We start from the raw sequence: 16,825 nt of genomic DNA, 5'->3' as shown, positions 1-16,825 counted from the left end.
TTTTGTCCAATATTTAAATAACAAGCTATTTAATATTAAAGCAGAAGGTACTGCCACAATGTGGCAGAAGTAGCTTTATCCATAAACCCTTCACCCAATTATACATTAAATGCTATTTTTATTTAAATCAAGGCCCCCCTACTTGTTCTAAAATATGGTAAGTGCTACTGCACTGAAAAAGCAAATGAGGAGACAGACTTTTTTCCTGTATAGAGATGGTTTAAATCAAGTAAAGCCATCAATGTCTTTCCAAGTCTGGACTATTGTGACATATCACTTTACCACAAACAAATACCTTTAAGGTTTACCCAATCCAAAAAAAGGCGGGGTCAACTTTTAAGTTAAGACTAGACTTCCCTCAAAACAGACAGGCACCAATATTAAATTCTTTTAACCTCAAGGTTTATAAAGGCAAAATATGTATAAAAACATAAAACTGCCAACTTGTCATTTATACTCACAAACCTGTAGTATGTATTTATTTTAATCACCACTCCTATCTAAATAATCAAATATAGCTATTCTGCCACACCATAGTGTTTTAAAGGTCTGAAATCTTTCCTTGCTTTGGTGAGTGTTTTGTTACAATAAAGCATTATTTTATCCATAAGACGCTTTACATCAGAGCTCTCAATTCATAGGTAAAATCAAAACCTTGAACAGATTACTTTTCAAAAAAGAAAAAGATTTTAAAGATAGTACTGAATAAATATGTGTGGTCTTTACAATGGGTAACATATCCTCTGTAAAAAGAAACTGCTTAATTATACAAAATAAAGAATTAATCAGATTTTCTTAATCAGATCCTGAACAGTTTTTAATAATTAAGTTTTTTGGTTTATTTCACAATACCGAATTGAATTTTTCTCCTTCTCAGCAGTTCACTATGAATGTTTTTTAGAAGCATGAACCTCAAACCCCAAATCCTTTCTCTAGCTGTTGCTGCCAATAAACAGAAACTTTATAGACCATGTCCAAGAAAGATTTAAAAATGAAATGCTTCTTGTTTCATCCTTACTATCGGGTGTCCCTGGAAGTCTCATTTTCCTTCTGGACATGAATTCAGGAGCAGTTCACTATACCTATTGTGAACATGGGACCTATCCTTGAGCATAGCTGCAAAAGCATCCTCATGGGTATCCAAGTGCACATCAGCTTTTTTTTTATTTTTATAGTTTATTGGAATCAGAATTTAAATATGATCCACAAATTGCAATTTATTGAATGTCTCTTAAGTCTCTTTTAATTCATAAATTATGCTCCATTATGCCCACTCTTTTTTCTTATATATCTAAATTTATCTATAAAGTCATTTTTTAAGTTTTTTTCCCTTTACTCTCAAAGACAACTGGAAAAGAAAGCATTGTCTGCTATAATCAAAAACATAGCACAGACCACAAAGGATGGGTCCTTTCAAAACAAAAATATGATTCTTTCTCTTTCTGGGTCAAAACATAATGTGATTTTTTTAAAAAAGCTAAAAGATTGAATATATATGCACAATCATAATTTATCAACTAATATTTATTTATTATAACACTACGTTTACACATAATAGAAGATTTAAAAATATATAAATTAAAAATACCAAGCTGTTAACATCAATTATTTTTTATAGATAATGTCTTTATTTTATTTTTATTTTGAATGCTTTTATATTCTCTGGTATCTGCCAATAAATGAAAAAGAAGATTTAATTGAAATAAAAATACCACAGCATAAACAGTAACCATACCACTTATCACAGCTGAGTTGAATTTAAAATTTGGCACATCAGCTTTTACAGTAGCTTTTGCACTGGAACTGTATTCCATGGTGATTCTCACAGGCTTCAGGGAAACAAAAAATCACAACATCTTGGGCATTATCTTGAAAAGGTAATATTCTCTTGTGGACAAAATGCAATGAAGGTGTAGTTCCAAAATCAAGAGCCTCTGGAAGCTTTTCTGACATCTCTTTCGGCAATTTTTCAAAACCTGTCATGGGTCTAATGTCCTCATTTACTTCATGTTCTTCAGTGACCATTTCTGGCTTAGTTATATACTTCGCAGTAGCAGAAAATGCCATTTTCTTTCCCTTATGAGAGCCAACATGGGTTTGAACTTTATTCTTTCTGCTGGAAATATCTCTATATATCAGTTACCAATTTCTTCCCTGTGTTTCAACAAGGCTTGGTTGGCCATTTCTGGTTCTTCAAACTGCACATATGCTTTCCATGTTTTTCTTCTCCTGCAAAGAAGTCTACAATATCTTTCTCATTGCAACTATAAGAAAATCCTCTTAAACTAACTACACCATCATTCACCACAGGTGATGACTTGACCTGTAGGCTCTTCATTAAGGCATCCCCATCTTCACTTTTTATCCCATATTCTTCCACATATCACTTACCCATGTACATACAGTGCTTTTCTTAGGCTTTATGCACATCCTGCTCTGACTCCATTTCAATTAAGGCATCACCCCTTTCTTTCCCATCTCTATTTAAAAGAAAATGTATTCCGTTCTCACTATTGTGGATTCTGCAGTCTGAGAAAAAGTTAAGCACATCTTCCACAGTACATGACCAAGGCAATCCTTGAGCTCCAATGAGATAAATATCATCCACCTCCTCTTGTAACTTGGATGGGGCCAATTCATACTCACGGAGTGGTGGAAGGCCCTCCAGGTAGATAGTTTTGGATTCCTGGCTGTAGCTCTGAGATGAGCCCGTGGTGGCCGCCAGTGACTGGGGTGGCAGAATAGCATGCAGAAACAAGTAGGTGGTTGTGGCTGCTGCTGAGGTGGACACCAGGGAAGGGCCCACCAGTCTCTTGGTGGGCTGAGGCCTGATCTGGAGGTCCCGTGTCTAAGAGGCGGCCGCAGATGCCCTGTGTAAGGGCAGCAGGCAGTGGCCACAACCAGAAATGCCCAAGGGGAAGGAGCCAGAGGTGGAATAAAAGGGTAAACAGGCAGCGCTGGTGCTGCACTTGCAGTCCCTGCAGCTGCTGCAGTTACAGCTTCAGCCCCCAGAAGGCGCCAATGCTTCAGTTGCAGCCCCAGTAAACTGCTGCAGTTACAGATTCAGCCCAGGAACAGTGCCCAGAATACACAGCACATTCTGACCAGGGACTCCTCCCGAGGCAGAAGTAGAGGCAGTTGCCTGTGAAGTGCTAGCAGAGGGGAAGTGGAATCCATCGCCAGGGAGAGGTCGCCAGGGCAGTTAAAGATCCTTTTGCAAATCAGTTCACTAGGCAATAAAGGCCCAACTAATCACTGGATATATGCAAAGAAACACATTTCAAATCCACTACTTTGTATGACAAATATTGCTGAAATAAACACAATAACCACATTCAGAAATCAGTGACAGTTTTTTTTCTTATAAATGAAATTACTAATTAAATATAAATTTTTAATTTTAAATATTAAGGATAAAGGTGTTGAACATCATATGGTAAACAAACAATAGCATTTTCATAAATAATACTCTAATATCAATTTTAATGCTGGGCTAAGATGAATGTAGTTAGTTATCTTTGCAGGTAAGACATTTGGCCTGTAAACAAAAGAGTCAAGATTTACATTTTTTCAAAAGATTTCACATAAAATTGTTTTATCAGAACCAAAATTATAGCTTTACTACTAGATAATACCTATCTGGAAGGCACAGGTTTGACATAAAAAACGCAGGTTAAAAAAGTTACAGCCTTCATGTAAAAACAATACCAACTCTTTTAAAAAAATTATTCTGTACTTATAACATAAGAAAATATAGTACTTTAAAATAAAATTTAAGCATAAAAAAGGAAATTACATGAAAAAATTCATTTTGGCTTCTCTTACTTCTAAGATAATGAATGCCCCCACTTTATCTTAACATCTATACAGGAAAAAATAATTAAAATAAAATTACTGTGAATCAATATTAAAAAATGTTTTGTTATAATTCCAGAAGATGTAGAAGGTAGCATTTTATTTCATTCTGAAGTGTAAATACATTCTAAATATTAAACAATAAAATGTATTTATATAAATAGTGCTAAGATGTAATAATTGTAGTAAAATAATTAAAATATACTAAAATGATTTAGTATACCTTATTATATAAAAGATATAAAATAACCATCAAATATAATAAAATGTTAGTAGGAATAATTGCTACTAAACTTTCTTTCCAAAAAAAAAAAAAAAAGAATCTATCTATAATAACAACAAAAAGCAACAATCTTTCAGATCCATAATTCATCATCTATGAATACTAACATTGTCACACATATGATACAATGAGAGAATAACAGACATAAAAGTAACACAATCTTCACCATAATTTTTAAAGTATTTCTACAAAAAGAAAAAAAAAAAAACATTTTACTACATGAATAATTCTTGAAGCAGTGTGTCTCAAATGTGAAATAATCTTGAAACTGGTAGATTGAAAAGAAATAATATTTGTTATACCCTCTTTTCAAAGGTTCAAAATCAGAATATATATATATATATATATATATATATATATATATATATATATATATATATATAATCACACACACACACAATAGCTAATACTAATATGTTTAACATAAGTGTCAAGAATAAAGAGTACCTATTCTTCAACTTCAAGAAAGAGATTATTCTTCCATTTTTGCCAAAAGCTGTAAACAAGTAAACATTTAGTTTTAAATTTGCCATGATCAATCAGTCTTTAAGGTCCACTCAACTTTTCCATTCAGTGAAGATAAATAGCCAATCAGCAACTTCCTGGATTCCATAATCTCCTCAAAGTCGGTCATTCTCTAATTTCCAAGCTTAAAGTTAACCAATCATTAAATTGTCTAACTTTTGAAAATCACCCAATCTTAAGATGCCATGCTTCCTCAAACTTCATATAAGAACATTTTTTTTTCCTGATGCAGGGCTGTGTTCTCCAAGCATAGTTCTCCATTGCTTAGGAAATATGTAATTCAGCATTGTTTCAGCAATATTTGATGGTGATTTCCTAACTCAATATTATAATGAGTATTTAGAAATTAACATTTTTCTCCCCTGGGGTGAGAAAAATTATTTGTTACCATAATTCAATATAATATCAAGTTTTGAATCTTCATCCTTTATTAAAATTATAATTCTTCTTTTTCAATATATATGCACACTAGCCAAGATCAAACTCCCTCTCTCCCTTCTTCCAAAATCCACGGTTTTACATTGTCAATGGTCCAAATCCAGCCAATGAGTGTACTATATGACACATTATAATATTCAAACACTGAAATTTATACCCAGAATTGAATACCATCAAATAATCTTTTAAAATACTGCTTAAATATTTAAGTATATAATAATTTTAACCTAATGAACATGATTATCTAGCTTCGTTTTGTAGAACCTGAAGCCCTAAATTGAAAATCATATTTTATACTGATTTGTGCAAACAAATAAATTCTTAAATTCCCCTATCTAGGAAATAAAATTACTATCACCATTTCCTATCACCTCACAAACATGATGTGATCAGAATAAAATAAACTCTGAATATTTCAGAAAGAAGATAAAAACTGTATTATTATCATATACTCTGTTGTTAAAGTCAAGTCATTTTGAGGTTTAGGTAACAGTGCAGAAAAACAGGCTCCTCCTCAAACATGACATAAATAAGGGCTGCCCAGTTTATCTCATTTTCTTCATGGATTACAGTTAGAAAATGAAATAAATGGGAGGCTTGCAAAAATCCGTCTGTATAAGGATGGCAATATAAATCCTGGCTACCTGCCTTAGCTATGCTCAAAAAACAGCTGAGAGCTAGCTCTGGGACTACTGTTGGATTTAGTGGGCTTGAAAATATATTCTAAATAGCAAACAGTGATACCTTATGGTTAAAGAAAACTCAGTAAACTTTCAGTATTTCAAATCTTAGCAGTATTTCATTCAATTTAACAACCAAATCCAGCAGCAAATTATACTATGTGTCAAGGGATCTGTTTAGTCATGTAAGCATAGATTAGGTAAGTTTATTCATAAATTGTCAATTTTATTTTTTGAAGAATACCTCAAGAGACAACACAGTTTAATGCAAACAGCAAAAATTACATTATGAGTTGGATGACATTGAATAAACAATTTAATCTCCCTAAACCAGTTTCCTTATATATAAAGTGGGAATAGTTACTCTATTCAAGGGTTTTTAGGAAGATTACATGGAATAACAACAACAACAACAACAAAATCAAACTGAGGACTTCAAAGGGGTCCCAGGCATCAAGACCTACCTAAAAATCCTAGAATTTCTTATCACTAACTTTATTATGGAAAGTAATTTGATCTGTGTCTGTTTCCTTATTAGTCAAATCATGAAGATAATGTAGTCCTACATACTTTTCAGGGTGTTTGTGACAATAACATATAAAAATAATATAAAAAAAATCTTTGAACTATAAACAAGTAACTGAAAGACAGCCAATTGTATATGTAAAAATAATAAAGAAATTCATACTAGCAAACCTGTTACAATGCAAAACTATATGATGTCCAAATTAAATTAATTGTATAAGAAAAAAAATCCATAGTTTAAAATAAACACAAAAGCACTAGATACAATGACAACCAAAAATATTTAAGGTCATTGCGTATAGTTTCAAGAATTATTTTTCTATGAAATTAATGAACAAATTAGCCCAGCTATCCAAAAAACTAAAGCCTCAAAATAAAACCTCAAGGGGCTTGGCCTGGGGCTCTGCAGTTTAGGCATTTGCCACTTAAAACAACCACCTCACTGGGAGAAAGAAAAAAGAGCAGGAAAGAGGGAGACATGCAGGAGTGACAGAGTGAAGGCCTAGCGGAGTCCAGGTAGTCCTGAAAGATGAGTGGCATCAGCGAAAAGATGAGACAGGAATCATATGGTTGGAGCAATCTCCAGAGAGAGAGAGCTCTAATGAAGCTGTCTCTGGATCATCTTTTATGGCAATTTTTCTCATCATTAAAATTCAGAATACATCATTGATTATACAATTTCAAAACTTTGCCAAGACATAACGTTTCCTTAACCATAATTAGGAGGATGAAAAAATGTAACATCAATTTACATTTTTCCAGGATGTGATTTTTAGCTATCAATAATTAATAAAATGCATCACTAATTTACATTTTTTTCAGATTTTGCAAAGATGTACTATTTTCTTATTAACTAATGCCAAACTACATAACAAGTCTCTCAATCTCCTAATGTATCATTAAATTTTAAGTTTTAAAGTACACCTGCACTTTTATTTATAATCTAAAATTCCCATCTAAAAAAGTCCCTTTAAATCTTATACTTAAAATATCCTAAAGTTTATAAACCATTCTTAAAACATATCAGAAACCCATAAAACTAAAAACCTAACAATTCTAAACACCAGAATCTAAATAGAATAATACTTCTAATATTATTCTAAGAATATGTCTTATAAAACTACTTTAATTAATTCATAAATTTGTTCTTATAAAATTGGTTGAGCTGCTTTCTCAAAGAGTTTCTTTTTTTCTCAGTCAGGTACACTAGTTCTTATATCTTTATAATCTTTTGCAATTAAAAATAAGTTCTAAACATCAGTCCACTTTCCGCCAATATTAAATATGCTCACCATAAATTTCTAAGTGAAGTAAAAGAGGGTTTATAGAAACGAAAAGAATGTATCCTTATATGTCTTAACTTTCCTAAGTGTACAACATAACTTTCCTTAATCAAAATTAAACTATCTATGGTGGGTTTTGTTCAATAAGCATAATGATTAGGTTTTCTGAGAAGCCGGAAATATAGGCTTGGGTTCTAGTTGATATAATCATTGTGGTGCCTAAAATTCTCATGACCTTTTTGAGAATAATCGTTGTTCATTATCAGTTTTGTCCTCAATGTGCTGAGATAGTAGAGCATCTTTCTACTTTGTCCTTGATATGCTGAGGGGTAGTAGAAGAGCCTTCAAAGCATGAACTACCTGTTAGGTTCTGGCCATCTGAAATTTAATTTGGTTTGGCATTTAACATACTCATGCCTCCTGTCAGGAACATGAGCATGAAAATGAAAAGTCCCAATTACATAAAAAAGTGCCTCATAGTTTCGGTTTCCCAAAGGCAGTAAAGACCAAGATATGTCCTTGAGGCATCTGAGGTGCTTGATGACCCTGATGATACACTCCCCACTGCCACCCTCTTCTGGAACATCAGGTTGAAATAGTGGTCACTTTCATGATTTATGATCGACCCCACCTTGTAAAGAGGTGCCAGTTCCCAGGCAGGTGGCCTGAGTGAATCTAATGCAAATTTTTTTTTCTCTGCAGAGCCAGCAAAGCAGGAGATCCTTTGACTGGGCTGGTTACTCGCCCCTATCCTGATCCTGAACCTCAAGGCAGAGTTGGAATCATAATTATGGAGGCTGCAGCTTCTGAGATTGTTGCAGAGAGAATTCCCAGCTCTCGAGCTAGAGGAAGCCACTATTTGGAGAGCTAGATGTGGCAGAGCCAACACATAGGTAGGTGACAGGCTGTACCAGACCTTGATCTGCAAACAATGATCCCCCCCAGTAGGCTCTGGGTGCTGAAAAATGTCTAACTTTTCTGCAGTGTCATAGAAGACCATCTGGTCAAAGTCGCTTGTGTACTAACATTCCTGCAAACCCTTCTGCAGGCCTTCTTCCATGGTTATAGTGGGCTCCCGTTGGGACAGAGACCGAAGCACTGGGCTGGAATTCATCAGGATCAGCATCCACAATGTGACTCTCTTTTCTCAGCTTACCAAGCCAACATACCTTTCTACCTTTGTTACATTTGCCCCATCATGTTCAACTCAATGTATTGGCATTGGGACTCCAGGAAACTTATACCAGACCTTAACACCAAGGGCTGCATTGACCAGTATGATTGTGCTTGGATTCCTCAATGATGTCATGTACTATGTGCTGAATGTTTTTATTCTCCAAATAAACCTGTTGAAGCCCTAACCCCCAATGTGATGGTATTTGGAGATTGGCTTTAGTGCTTAGAAGGTTAGATGAAATCCTGAGGGTGGGGCCTCATGAGGACATCAGTGGCCTTCCTGGAGAAGGAAGAGACACTGAAGAGGTGTCAGTCGTGTGAGGACAAAGGAGAACCAGCTGTCTTTTCACGCAAAGAGAAGAGACAGCTTTTACAGGACTTTGGGTCAGGCACCCTTTATCTGGGAAAGCTGACTCCAGAACAGTGAGAAAGGAATGCCTGTGTTTGTGTTCACATGTTCCATAGTGTCATACTTGGCAGCACAGGCTGACTAAGACAGTGCACAGAATTGACTGGGAGCATGGTTATAAACTGGGGCAAAGATGAACATCTCCATCCATTATCCAAAGACAGTTTCCCCCAAGTACCACATCACCAGAGGGTCTCAATGAGGAGTTCATGACAATGTGCGTGGGTATCCATAGAGTTCTGTTTTGGGGCCAGCACCCCTAACCCCACTTGTGGTTGTGATGTCCCCTATGCTGGGAACAATCAGGTCTATAGTGGAAGGTGCAATGACTGGGGGAGACACCATTATGTGTAGTGAGACAGCCAACTTCAATTCCCGTCTCCCGTTACCCCAGGAACCACCTCTGACCTTGAGTCCTCCATGTGATGGTCATGATCATTGAAAACAAAGATTGTCTTTTTATTCCCTGGTGTGAGATGAGTGCGTCTGTGAATACAGGTGTCTCAGCTTGTCCCCCACCCTCAGGACCTTTCTTCCAGTTCCCTACATCCCAGCATCCTCTTTACAACCCATGCTTTTCCTCCTTGCAGAGTTCAAGGATAATCCTGAGGAGAATACTCACACGAAGTAGCAGGAAACTACTCCCACATTGGGAGTCTGAGGAAGGTGCCTGTGGACCAGGGTCTTGAAGTGGTGCCAGGGCCTGAAGTTCTCATAGACACTGTGAGGTCTGCTGGAGTCACCTGGTGGCACCACAGCCGGGAAGGTGGGTGGTGTGCCCGCCGCATACAATGTACCTGGCCATTGGTGTGCATTCATTGGGAACATGATGGGGACCAGCTGGGCAAATGGTCGTAGTGCTGGAGGACGAAAGCCCAAGTGCCAGTGGATCCCACAGTTTTGGATCCCCCACTGGATGAGGCAGGCACAGTGGTCCTCAGTGCAGAAGGTGCCATGAGGAATGGAGCAGGATGCTCCACACCCCTACAGAAGGCCCCTGGGGCCCTCCAGTTGAGGGGTGCCTGAGTGTGGGTAATGTTCTGAATATGAGGAGGCCCTGCTGGCCTCAGTTGTGGCCCATATTGTACATAGGTGAACAACCTAGGCACGTATGGCTGTCCAGGGTAAGTGGAAAGCACCAGACGTTTATCCTGGGAGATGGGTGAAGTCACACATGGTGGCAGGAGTGGCTCCCAGAATGGGTGGTGTGTTGGCACAGGGGCAGCTGGAAGAAAGTGCAGGCCCTTGAATGCAGACATGTGGGCCTCAGGATTGAAATTCATGCCTGGTCCCCGTGATGCAGATGCTGTGGAGGCAAAGCAAAGGGGGGAGTGGAGGAGGGAAAATGGCAATAGGATTAAGGACCTCCAGTTCCTTAGTCAATGGGACTCTGAGGACAAATGCTAAGAGCTCAGGGTCCTGTGGGCAGGGAAATTTTGCACTTTGAAAATGTCTCTTAATGAATTTCATGCTGTTTTCCATTAGTCATAGTTATACACTGAGAAAACTAATTTTCAGTATACCAGGATTCCCTGAACGCTATCTGTTGGCCATGACACCTCAGTTTTCCCTGCCTCTGAGAGACGCCTTGTGCATCCTTTGCAGAAAATCCATTGGCCTTCTAGGTGACTTACTAGAAATGGATCAATTTGACTCTGCTCAGTGGCACCATGCCCAGCGGCATGCTCACCAACAGGAAAGGGATCTTCTCCAGGAAAGATGAAGGTACTCGAAGGTCACTAGTGAAAATGACTGTTTCTAAAGATTATTGCCCTATCACCTCCTCAGGCTTCCTTTTGTTTTCTCCTTGTTTACCCCTCTACTTCTTTCCTAGGCTTCCACAAACAAGCAAAAGATACTTGAATTAGATCTCTGCCTACCTAGAGGCTGAGGAATCTTGAAGGTCACACAGAAGCACATCCTGCCCAGCATGTGGTTTTCTCCCAGCACTTCCCACAGGAAATACTAATGGGGGTCAAATTCTGGCCACCTGTGTCCCTAGTGTTCACTGGTTTCTGCCATCATGCAGGGAGCTCCTTTCCCAGGAAGAGGTCTACGTGATAGACACTGAGTTCCCGAGATCCTCTCCTGGGCTGACCAGGAAAGGCCACTGAGGTTTATGAAGTTGATGGGATGGTGAGGATTGGGGGTTTCCCAGAGATTTTCACAGACACTGGTCATTTTGTTTAATTGGCTTTGGGAATTGGAGCCATTCTGAGGTCCTTTTCCTTTGCGCTCCCAGTAATGGGAAGGAAAGTGTCACACAGATTCAGGCCTGTGCTAGCTGCTACCTTTGGCAAGGTTGTTGGGAGCACATTCCTGTTCATCAGAACATTACGCAGAGCACAGTCGAGAAATGGGAGGTCCATCAAACTTCAATATTTGCACGTATTAATCAGGACACCTGCCTAACTTCAAATGAGAGTTCCAGTAGGGCCCCTTCCTAACTGTGTGCTATACTCCTTCCTGTCTTCATTAGAACCCAGTCATCTTCAAACCTGATATTGGAAAATGAAGAACACCCCACATGTGCTCCCCTTTCATGGAAGAGAAAACCAGGAAGATAAGCAAAGTGTCTGTGTCCATGTAAAAACAATGAGCTGAGGCTACACATAGAGAGTGTGAAAGTGATAACAATTCAGAAGACCTCACAGAGACCCAAATCTATGTTGGTTGAGTTTCCTGGGTATCCTGCCCTTCAGGAATCAAGGACACCTGCTGTCAGAATGGAAGGTAAAGTTTTCCTGGGCAAGAAGTTGGTGAGGTACCCTGGGCTCTGGTACTTGGAGTGCCCTGCAGCCTCACCCAGAGGCTGCATTTGTGGTCATTGAGAACCCCTCTGGACAGTTTTCTAGCTAAGAACATTTCTATCCATTACCCAGTTATGATCTGAGACTCTCAGCCAATCCTCTCAGAATGATATCACAGGCAGCTTTCATGTGAATGAAGAATGGACACGGGGCTCAGCATCTCCATGGAGCCCTAACTGACCACCACCGTGACACCACCTGTGACTGCCTAAAAAGCCATGCAGTGACTTATGTCCATTCTACAAGGAATCAATCCCTTGGCCTCTCTCCTTTCTACTGACCCAGTGAACTTCCCCTGATTTGTCTGGACCTGGGTCTTAGGAGTCCTCCTCCCCATGAGTAGTACCAGTGTTTCCTGGGCTTTCTGGGCCATGTCAAATGCATTGTCTAAGTCTCTTTTCTTCCTTTACTTCTGGTCAATGAGTTGAACACAAGAGAAATATTCCATTCTAACTTCCAAGGATTTACAGGGTGACTTGTAGTCAGATAACAAACCCCTGACCCCCCAGGCTTACCTCCTTCTAAAGGTCGGGACACTGGGCACAGTGTCTCACAGTCTTCACAGTGGTAAAAGTCAGAATAGGACCCAGAGAGTGACCTGCCTGTAACAGATGCTCAGGGTCAAAGTGAGCCAAGCTGGGCAAAGTTTAAGTGTAAATCCCAGTGGAATGTTGGGTCCAGAAGTTCTGCAGGGGGTGGGGGGGGGCAAGGGCAGCTGGCCTGGGTGGGGGCTGGGCAGACATTCCATGAAGAGCTCTGGTAGGTATAGAAGAACCTCAAGTTCCCTTCAGGCAATTCAGAAGTGACACAAGTGGTGTGTGCCTTTGGGTCATTTTGAAGTAGTTTCTAAAATCCACAGGAGAGTGGTTTGACAGGTGCCCCTCTATTTCAACACCCCAATCGTCTTTGCTCTCCCTGAGGGACAGGACCAGTAAGCCATGGCTTCCATGAGCCACACAATCATGGGTATAAACATGGGTATAAACAGTCAATACTTTAAACTGTATTGGGTGTGGATTGCTTTTTATGTACAATGTGTGTGTGTGTGTGTGTGTGTGTGTGTGTGTGCGTGTTATAAATTCCATCCCTCCTCTGCAAAACACACACTTGGATGATCATGAAATATTCAACACTTTATTATGAGTATTTTCAATGAATGGGGAGGGGAACCATGATACTCAGGCACTAAAAAGAAACTTCTTTCATTCTTCCTTCACTTGTTATCTATTATTTGATATCACTGATAATATAGCTGGTGGGAGGCTTTTTTCTTTTTTTAACCAGTGATATGAAATATGCAGTATAGAACAACTATCTTCTTGTATTCATTCCAATCTTTTTTTAAATAATTATTTACTGTAATGAATGCCGGAGACAAAATTTTCAAAGCAAGCTTTATTTGCTAGACCCAGATCTAATTCAGGGGCCTTGCTTACTCTTGGTCAGTGCTTTGCCACTGAGCCTCATCCCTTACCCCATGCAGTTTTGCACTGTTTCAAGCTGCTAGACCAAAAGTGCACATATAATAACACTAGCCAAATTCAATTTGTGCAAACTGGCTCACTGAAATGTCCTTTTTTTCTACTATCTGACCATTGCTCTTCTAACGTCTGAACTAACATTGATTGTTGAAGGGTAAAAAAAAAAAAAAAAAATGAAAATTCTGAACATGGATGTCTACCTAATGAGGAACATTGTGGGAATGGCTAAGGAACGTGTCTGCCTCCTTTAGTGTGACCAAGATAGTTCTTTGCCAGAACTGTTCTTTAATGGGACCTAAAGATGGACTAGGAGGAAAGCACACACTGCTGTTTGGAGGAGTGAACATGAATCAAAGGGAAGTAGTGTGGAGGGCATAAAAACACTGAGCCCAAATGAGGACCCTCTGCTTCCAAGTACTGCAGCAGGGTGGTCCCTACTGCAGACGTGGCTGGTATGTCACAGTGAAAATCACTTTGGCATTTCAGAGTCTCCCTGAAAGAAGGGCCAGCCCAGAGGCTCTGGGACAAGGAACTTCACAGGCTTCGCCTTGCAGACTTCCGTAGCCACTTCCTCCCTTCCTGCACAGCACTCCTGGCTCCCCTCCTGCAGCCTTCACGCATGCGCACGCACTTCGCTAGAAGCGAGCGTTCCCGGGCTGCCATCCAAGGGCTTCAGCGTTGGTTGCTGTTCCAGCGGGGCAAGTTGCAGGCACCAGCAGGGACAGCGGACTCCCAACCATCAGCCATTGTTCCCATAGTGGCGTCCAGAACCTGTCCCATAAGGCCCCCGAGGTACTGGACCCGCGAACTTCTCCCTTCCCGTGTGTCCCTGCCCAATCTTCCCTCCACGGGCAGGGCAGTCAGCCTCCTTGTGGGTGTGTCTCTGCGCTGGCAACGCCACCCAGGCCCGTGCGCCTCGCTGGGAAGCCTGGGGAGCAGGCCTTTCCTCACCTCCGACAAACGTGGGCCACCCCGACCAGGCCTGTGTTGTGCCGCATGCCGCCAGGCCCAGAAGTGATGGGCATGTTGACCAGTGCGGCGCCAGCGTCAAGACGTGGACCATGTCCCTTGCAGCCTGAGTGGCGCTGGTGCTCCCAGGAGCCTCTGCAGTGCTTGAGAAGAGTGGTCCCGGTCAGCAGGTCAGCAGCTCCTGGGGGGTGTAAGACAAAGTGGTGATGGTCATCTTCTTGTTCCCCAGTGAGAGCTGTGAATGTTAGAGACACTGTCAGCCGGCATCCGGGTTGTCAGGAGAAAGACGCTCATTTTTCATGATGTTAGTGACTTTGCAAAATGGAATACTGAGCTGATTTTGCCGAGTCTGATGTGGTCACATCACGATTGATGTGCCCTCATAGGTTGGCTGTTGGTGGAAAAGTCTGGAGAAAGCAACTAAATGACTACAGGAGAAACATTTGACCACAAGTTGTTTTACAATAAAGAGTTTCATATTTTATTATTAAATTTTGCACAGTAAAATTGATTATATGCTCTCATGTGGGTGTTGGTGGGATGTTGGCGAGTCCTTGTATGTATTTCTGGATGCCAGAAAATTTTCCTTTCATTTTAATGGGCATGAAAATCATGGGGTGGTTATTTAGATGAGAAAATGAGATTCTGTGCTGGTCCTGGAGGGATGGTAAGAATTCAGAGGGCTTCAGATATTTTCACTGTTACTTTGGCGGGGTGGTGGTGTCCCTAATGTGTTGATATTGCATTCATAATTTGGACCTTGCTTTGTTTTCAACTGACTGACGATAATGTGGTATGTGTTCACAGTATGGGTGGTATGTGGGTGGATACATGAGATCAAAGGAAAGTGGTACTCTAGAGGGTGTGAGAAGTAAGGAGCATAAACTCAGGGAGTTGGGCTTAGGTGTTTGTAATTTTTTTTCTGTAATATTTCCCTGTGGTCTTCTTGTATATTTGTTTTGACCCATGAATGAATGCACCCTGGGAAGTTTGTGTGTAATATGTGTGTTTGCATATGGACTATGTAAATGAATGTGTTTGGGTATATATCTCTGGGTTTGTATTGTGATTGTTATAATTGGGAAGTGGAGGAGGGGTATTTGTATATTCCAGACATGGTGTTTTGGTATGTGGGATTTTGACTAAATTTTATTTTCATTATTCATGTATATGTACTTGAGTGTGTGAAGGCTGGTCAGTTACCAATTTGGTGGAGTAGTAGGATGAATATATTCACTGTGTGGTGTGGAGATGGAACGTTTCTGTATTTTGGAAGACAAGGAGTTATTTCTTCGTATTTGGGACTGTGTGAGTTTGTATATGAAGATAGTATAATATTTTGTGTATATAATGGTATATTTGCATATTTGTTTGAAATGGGTCACCATGTAGAAATGAGGTGCCTATGGAGAGTTACTTGTGTACTGAATTTGTATTAACTACCACACCTCAGGGGTGTGTGTGTGTGGGTGTGTGTATGTGTGTGTGTGTATTTGTGTTTAAGGTAATAACAATAGTTGTGAGAAGAAAAATAATTAGGTGTCCATTAGTATGTGTATTTAAGGGACATGACAGTTGATGTATGCTTTCTAGGGCCATATATGTATTAAGTAGAAAGTTATTTGTAACTGAAAATTGAGGATATATGTATGTGATGGAGAGGTGACATTGTGTATTTACACAGGGGACTGTGGGAATTTTGTTTATATGTGTTAGGGATATATGATACAGTTATTTCTTTGAATTGGAGTAGAGGTAAAGTGTATCCTACTTGCCCATGATTATCTGGGATTTGTAAGTGAGAATATGTGTATTTTATATGATCAGGTGGAGCTAGATCTTGTGTGTGCACAAATTGGTTTGTGGTTTCTGTTAGTTTCTTCATTGGGAGTGAGGTTGCTAGGAAAGTGTATTTCTTTGGAGAATGCTGTGACATTTCTAGATATAGATAGGAATGTTTGGTGAGGTTGGCAGGGTGCTTTCTGAATACGTAGAATACTATGTAGTGTTTGGGAGAATATCTGTATTCACGTTTTGGATATATATCTGTGTCTGTCTTGCCTGTGTGGAAATTATGTATATATTGATCTGTGTATAGAGATTAATGTGTGCATGGTTTTTCTCGTGTGCTGGTATTGAAATCTGCCTCATGCATGCAAGATTAGCATTTTTGTATTATGTGGGTAGGCACCCCCCATGTGATTAGGTGTATGTTTATGGATTTTTGGATGTGTGTATTTAGAATCTGTGTGTACACAAGATGCTCAGGAATTGTGTTTGTGTTTATTGTGGCATAAAATTCTTAAAGATTCTGGTGGTATTATTACATGTGTATAGTTCTGGTATATAATTATGGTTTAGTCTCATGCATTTGAGAAGTCTAGGTTGTTG

At 39.5% G+C, this 16,825-nt stretch overlaps 1 protein-coding gene and 1 pseudogene across 1 annotated transcript in view; one reads left to right on the top strand and one right to left on the bottom strand.

Annotated features, from left to right (window-relative positions):
* The window catches only part of LOC139701728 (zinc finger protein 107-like), a gene marked incomplete at its 3' end in the record, with an annotated part of 155,051 nt that overhangs the window by 37,164 nt on the left and 101,062 nt on the right, over nt 1-16,825 (top strand). The window lies entirely within an intron of this gene.
* On the bottom strand, nt 1,040-9,993 carry LOC114079863 (G-rich sequence factor 1 pseudogene; annotated as a pseudogene).

This window comes from Marmota flaviventris, chromosome 14 (assembly GCF_047511675.1).
Source record: "Marmota flaviventris isolate mMarFla1 chromosome 14, mMarFla1.hap1, whole genome shotgun sequence".
NCBI lineage: Eukaryota > Metazoa > Chordata > Mammalia > Rodentia > Sciuridae > Marmota > Marmota flaviventris.
This window is presented reverse-complemented; position numbering and strand designations above follow the sequence as displayed.